Source organism: Lygodium microphyllum, chromosome 16 (genome assembly GCF_053477565.2).
Source record: "Lygodium microphyllum isolate KBCC chromosome 16, Lygodium_microphyllum_v1.1.10, whole genome shotgun sequence".
NCBI lineage: Eukaryota > Viridiplantae > Streptophyta > Polypodiopsida > Schizaeales > Lygodiaceae > Lygodium > Lygodium microphyllum.
The window spans coordinates 7,920,008-7,926,518 of NC_141150.1; positions in this window are offsets into that span (position 1 = coordinate 7,920,008).

Below are 6,511 nucleotides of genomic sequence, written 5' to 3' on the forward strand. Positions count from 1 at the left end.
TTGTTCTGATTGGCTCTGCAAATATAAATGATAGAAGTCTCTTGGGTTCCCGAGACTCTCAGGTGGCAGTTGTGCTAGAAGATCAAGAATTTGTGGAGTCTTACATGAACTGTGAACCTTGGCAAGCTGGAAAGTTTAATGAATTTGCAAATGGATTTCACCAAGGATGGTGGCAATTTCAGGAAAGAGAGGGCCAGGTTTCTATTGAAGATGAAGCTGGCCAAGTTGGTCCACGGGTGAAGTGTGCTTGTCAGGTTTTAAGGAGTGTGGGATTTTGGTCAGCTGGTACTAGTCAATCTGAGGAAACCAGCATCCATGCAGCTTATTGTACCCTCATTGACCAAGCTGAACATTTTGTGTAAATTCAGAATCAATTTTTCATATCTGGATTTGATGATGATGATTTGATTCACAATCGTGTTCTTCAAGATGTATTCAACCGAGTTCTAAGAGCTCACAAGGAGAAACAATGTTTCCGTGTCATTGTCACCATACCTTTGCTGTTGGGTTTCCAGGGTGGTGTGGATGATGCTGGTGTAGCCACTGTAAGGGCAATAATGCATTGGCAATATCGTACAATATCAAGAAGCAGATTCTCCTTATTACAACGGCTCAGTGATACTTTTGGTTCAGAAGCAAAGGATTATGTTTCTTTCTATGGGCCGCAAATTGTGGGAAGAGGCACGAAAAAGGGAGGTGGAAGAAGTGGTCTAATTTCTCTGGGTGGAAGAGGTAGAAACGCAAATAAAGGGCCTACTAGTTCATTCCATAAATCTACTGCAAGTGGCCCTTACTGTGGCCTGGGGGGAAAAAGGCCGCTTTTCTGATGGCTATTATGGGAGGAGCCTGAAGAGAAAAAAGCAGAGAATCGGTTGTGGCTTTTCCCTTCGATTGGTCAGGGATTTTGGGACCCGAGGTTCCGAATTGAGGCTCAGAATGGCAACACAAGAGAAGGCAGAAGCAGAGAAAATCCTATGAGTGAAGCATGCTGAAGCCGAGGCTGAAGCAAAATTTCTTTATGGTCTAGGGATTGCCAGGCAGCGAGCTTTCAGGAATCCATCGAGCTCTTCTTTGTGAACTTCTCCATCGACTAAGGATCAATGGCCCAATGACTATCCGGATTGACGCTGAACTTGTAGAACTCTGGAGCTACTTGCAAACATATAGAAAAATCGATGTCAGTTGCTACAGAATGGGAATGCTATCCTACCTGAGTTTTGACGTGTTAGGAATGCTTATAAACCTTATAAGCTGAAGCTACATTCAACCAGAGAATGAGAAGCACTTGGAAGAAGAGAAGAATATTTGTAAAAAGGAGATTGAGATTTTGAAACAATGACTTTAGATGTTAACACAAAACTTAAAACAAACAGAAACCCAAAAGGCCCTGGATAGAGAGCTTGAGGTTATGCAAAAGAAAAAGAATTTTATAGCAGATATGGCAAAAGCTGAAGCATACATTAACAGGGCACAGGAAGGCTGTCTCTAGTGTGACTAATAGCTGTCTACAAATAGCAGCAGATCAGAAGAGGAATCAAGTGTGGCTCTAAACAGTGTTGGAAGAAAATATGTATTCCATGGCTGAAAAACAGTGAGCAAACAACCTACAGAGTGTTCCTCTCTAAAATAGCAAGAGTCTAGTCTTTAGCATACAAATTATCTTGGTGCTTCTTATACAGTACTAATCAACGGACAACTTGTAGATCATCTCTTTTTGAAATAGCAAGAAGGGACGTGAAGAACTTCAGTTTTTGAATAGCCAGTTTATAAATCAGATTTGTTTCCTTTATGAAGCTGAAGCTGTTGATGTTGAACAGGGTTCTAATTAAATATGATCTTGCTTGATTGATCTTCTATCCTGAAATTAGCTAAGGTCCTGTGTGGTCGGGACTTTGCTTTTGAAAACCCTTCGACACCGCGGGGAAACACCCTTTTGGAAGGGGGGAAAATGGATAATGATGGAAATAAGGCAATTTTTTTTACTAATTCCCCCAGTCAATGCATGGTTGGAGGGAAGGGAATGGGAGAAGGGTGTGATGTGGTGAAGTGGTGTCCAGGGGGGGGCCATGCATAGCCACGTGGTGGTTCCCCTCTTCCCCCTTAAGCCCTATATAAACCCCCCTTAGCCTTGGGGGGGAAGGGGGAGGTGAGAGAGAGGATAGGTTGTCGTGTAAGGAATAACTGCCGCATGTCCGTGAGGAGCAGACGATAGTCTTCCAGCTGACGAATGTGGCCATGTTGCACAAAAGGAGGAAGAGGCTGCCATGACATGGACAAGGAGAGAAGGAGAGGTCGATGAACTGCCGCCCCCAGCCATGGAGGTCGCCGCCCAGGCCAGTCCGCCAATACCACTACTTTGGGCCGCCATAGGCCGTCAAGCCGCCACCATTTCCCTGACAAAACCAATCATAATATTTCTCCCCCCCCCCCCCCCCCCCCCCCCCCCCCCCCCCCCCCCCCCCCCGAGGTTAATCTGCAAATTCCCTCCCTCTTCCTTGTAAGCTTTTGAAGCATAGAAGCTTCCTTGGAAGCTTCCATAAGGGGGCTTCCTTATGAAGGCCTATTTCCGCGTGGCCACCCCAGGTTTTTAAAAACCTCCTTGTAAAAGCCCCATTCCCACAAGCCTTTCCATAAGCCCAAATCCCACAAGCCCCGGTATTTTCAAAGATTCGCATTTTGGTGAAGGTGTCTCCTGTGTACGAGGGAGAAGGACAAGATCTTGAGGGTGCTTACCAAGGCTGGAGGAAATTCACCGATCGTGTAAGGGTAAAGGCAAACCGGAAGTCCGTAATCCCGCCTACGATGGCATGCATTTCAAAGTGAGGAGCCTAAAACGCCTATTGCCTATCATTATAAGGTTGAAATTATTAAGTGCTCTTTTTGCTAGACATGGAAAGAATAAGTGTATGTCAAATTTTTAGGAAAAATCTTCATTGTAATGGTTCATGGGAAATAGTCGTTAACACCCATAGGATATTATCCGAAAAGTAATTGCAGAGTACGAAAATGAATCTATGGATTTGCATGTGGCATGTGCTTGCAAGATGGAATAATCCAACACTAGTCCTACAATATTCACTTTGCATGAACTTCATTTAACTACGTTGTAGTTAGGAAAGGGTTGCATGTTGCACGCTCGTCGTGTGAAAAATTTATTCATCAAGAGTTGCATTTACGGGAAAGTTGCATGGTTTATTAAAGCATGAAATTCCAAAGCCTAGAAAAAGGGTTGTAGGCATGATTCTTTGATGTAAGTCCTAGTAGGTTCTATGAAAGTTATTCTGCAAATTATCTTGCATTTTGATTTTAACAAGAAAGGATAGGATTATTGCGAATCTAGTGGTACGTAGAAGCAATGAATCACATATTTACGTGTATTATGACATGTTGCAACTAGTTTTCTCTTTTAGACCAAGTTTTTCATCTCTATAAATGGCTCGTCCTTGTCGCAAGACAAGTAGATCAAATTATCTAAATCACCTAACCCGCAAGGGATTCGTATAGGCATGGTTCAGTCGATACGATAAATACCCCAAGTGCTAACTAGGGTATGGCACATTAAGGATTGGGCCTAGTTTTGCACTTGTTGCCAAGTCGAAATCCTCAAACTCAAAGGTCCTACCCACATTCACGGGATGTTGGGTCAATGGGACGCTCATGCAAATAACGATCTAGGGTCTCTACCCTAAGGATCGACCGACTTAATGTTAAAACTCAAGTTGACTTTGGAATCCCTAGGACCAAACGTTGTCGGCCTAGTGCAATTAGGATTGGGTTGGGTAAGAAGACACCCTAAACCCCGCTTCTTGTCTAAACATAATTCCTTGACCCGAAAACGCCATTCAATGGGTGAAATGATCCCATGGATTAGATGCGACACTTGTGCAACAAGTTGCAACATCACATGGCCTTGTGGTTTGATCACAAGAGAGTTTTGCCATTCCTTGGAATGAGGTTGGTAGGTTCTTGCGCAAGTTTAACTTGTAAGAGGATGAGTAATCATCATGTTACATTTACTTTCTTCGGGACAATTGCCAAGTTAAGGGAATACATGTATTTTCTTGGAAGTCAAGGATCAATCAAGTTAGAGCGATATGGCCGCCTGGATTTACTGTTGAATTATGAAACCTAAGGTGTTGGTTAAGTTGGGTTAATAGGGTATGGCCCTAACCCAAGGACAAAAGGGTGAACAAACAACCCTTGGGGGATCTTGCCAAGTCGCAATTGATCCCGAATCGAATGCTGGATGCATTCAGAGAGAAGCATTCACTCCTTAGCAGTTGGCCAAATAAAGGACCACTGGATTGATTATGCTTGTAACAGTTTAGGAGCATTGTTTGCATTGTTTGCTCAAAGAACTAAAAGATGAAAAGTTAATTAATGCTTCAGGTTGAATGCCTGAAGGGAGAGGCAGCATCTGTAAAAGTCCCCGTGGGAAATAATAGATCGGGCTTTTGAAAAATTTTTAAATTTATTTCCCCCCCTTATCCCTCCAGCCGACTGATGAGCTGGAGGGGGAGGGGAATAGAAGGAGTTATGAAGCTCCTTGGTGGAGCTTGTGGAGGGAGGGAGAGCATGCGTGTCGACACGTAGGAGGAGAAGATCCCCCTCCCTCCACTATTTAAACGAGGGGAGGGGAGGGGCCGCAGAACAGAGAAGGCTGGGGGGCCGTGAGAAGAACCGAACACTGCCACCGGAGATCATGATGCTGTAGCTGTGAGAGAGAGGGGAAGGAGGTACGTAAGCTGCCGCTTGAAGACTGAGAAGGGACGTTTTTGCTGGCCGCCTGGGCAGTAGATAGGCATCGTTGTCGAGGGAGGGAGGAGCCGCCTCAAATTCGCCGTCAGGACGGACGGCCATAACCACCCCCCCAAAGCTTCTGGAAGCTTGGAAGCTTCCAAAGGGGGGCCCTCTTTAAACCCCCTTCCTATACCCTACTATCCCCTTTTTTTCCCTTTTTTTTCCCTGGGTTTAAAATCCCTTAAGCCCCCTTTCATCCCCCCCCTCCCCCGTGCTAAAACCCTTTTCCCGGGATTTCAAAAACTTTCACCCCCTCCTTGTGCTGTATGAAGCCCTTTTTTTAAAATTAACCCCCATATCTAAAACCCCTTTCCATGGGCATTAGAACCCCCCCCTGTCAGGTTTTAAAAAATTACTTAAGTCCCCTTTCACCCTCGTGCTAAAACCCCTTTCCTTTCACTTTGGAGTCACTGCCCCCCCCCCCCCCCCCCCATGAGCACAAAGGCCTTAAGGGTCTTATTACTTCTTTACCTGTGTATAATCCCTAAAAGATCTATTCCCTTGGCTTTGGAATCACCCCCTTCCTTTGGCCTCTTAAAACCACTTCTCCCGTGATTATCCCTTAAGCCTTTACCTTGGCATCAAAACCTTTCACCCTCCCCCATGTGTAAGCCCCCATAAGCCATTTTTCTCCAAGTTTGACCTAAGGGTCCTTAGACCCTTACTTATAACCTTTACGACTATTATTTTCCCTTAAAGATCTCCTACACCTTGTGTCTTCTCCACACCTTGTTATTTCCGTTCGTGCGAGCTTACAAAGGCCATTAAGCCTTCCCCATGGCTTCAATGGGTCTTAGTTGTAAAAGTTTCTAAAATACCCTTTCGAATTCCCGAATTCAAGGAGGGAGCATTCCAAAAAAAAAAAACAACTACTTTTGATGAACGGTGCAAGGGAGCGACGGTGGAATTCTAAGGAGGAGTGGTAAAGCTGCTTCCACGTTTGACGGACCACACTTGCGATGCCTCCTAAGAAAGTCCAAGGCGTAGCCGCGGGAGGATCATCTCCCGGTATCCATGTGGATATCTCACCCCAAAACCAGGTTTTTTCTTCTTGGCTTTAATTCGGGTTTAAGTCGATCATGCAAAGAGAAATTGTTAGGGATAGGATATATTTATCCGAGTTATTTGTAATAAAGCAGTTTAGCTTATTTGAATGAATGATAATGAATAGAACTCAGTTTCCTTCGAGTTGCATCAAGCATTATAAATTACGAGCGAGATTATCCATTTGCTATAGTAGTATATTTTAGTTAAATCCTAAAGGTGTAGAAATTATATCTTGCACCATTAGTCTTATTCCTTTCGCAACGAATCATTGTAAATGGTTAAATTCATGAAAGGTTTCTTTCGATGCTCAAATTACTAGGAATTTATCTTTGCTAATTGCACATCTTAGCAAGGAAAATGTTGTTATTTGGCATGAGTTCATCTTTTAGGAAAACGGAAGTTAAATTAAACTGTATTGGCTGGAAAGTAAATTTTCACAAGGATAGCAAAACTGTGACAAGACGATTAATATTACCTTCCAAAAGATAACTAAACCAATCTAAACATAAAAACATTCATACCCTAAGCACTTGACTACTTTCCTTACTGTAGGGACAATAAATTCGTAAAGATAAGGAACTAGGGTTTGTCCCTGAGATTCTCAAAAAAAGAAACCCTAGGCCTAACATATGTCAGCTTAAGGGATCTAAAACAGATTATTCCA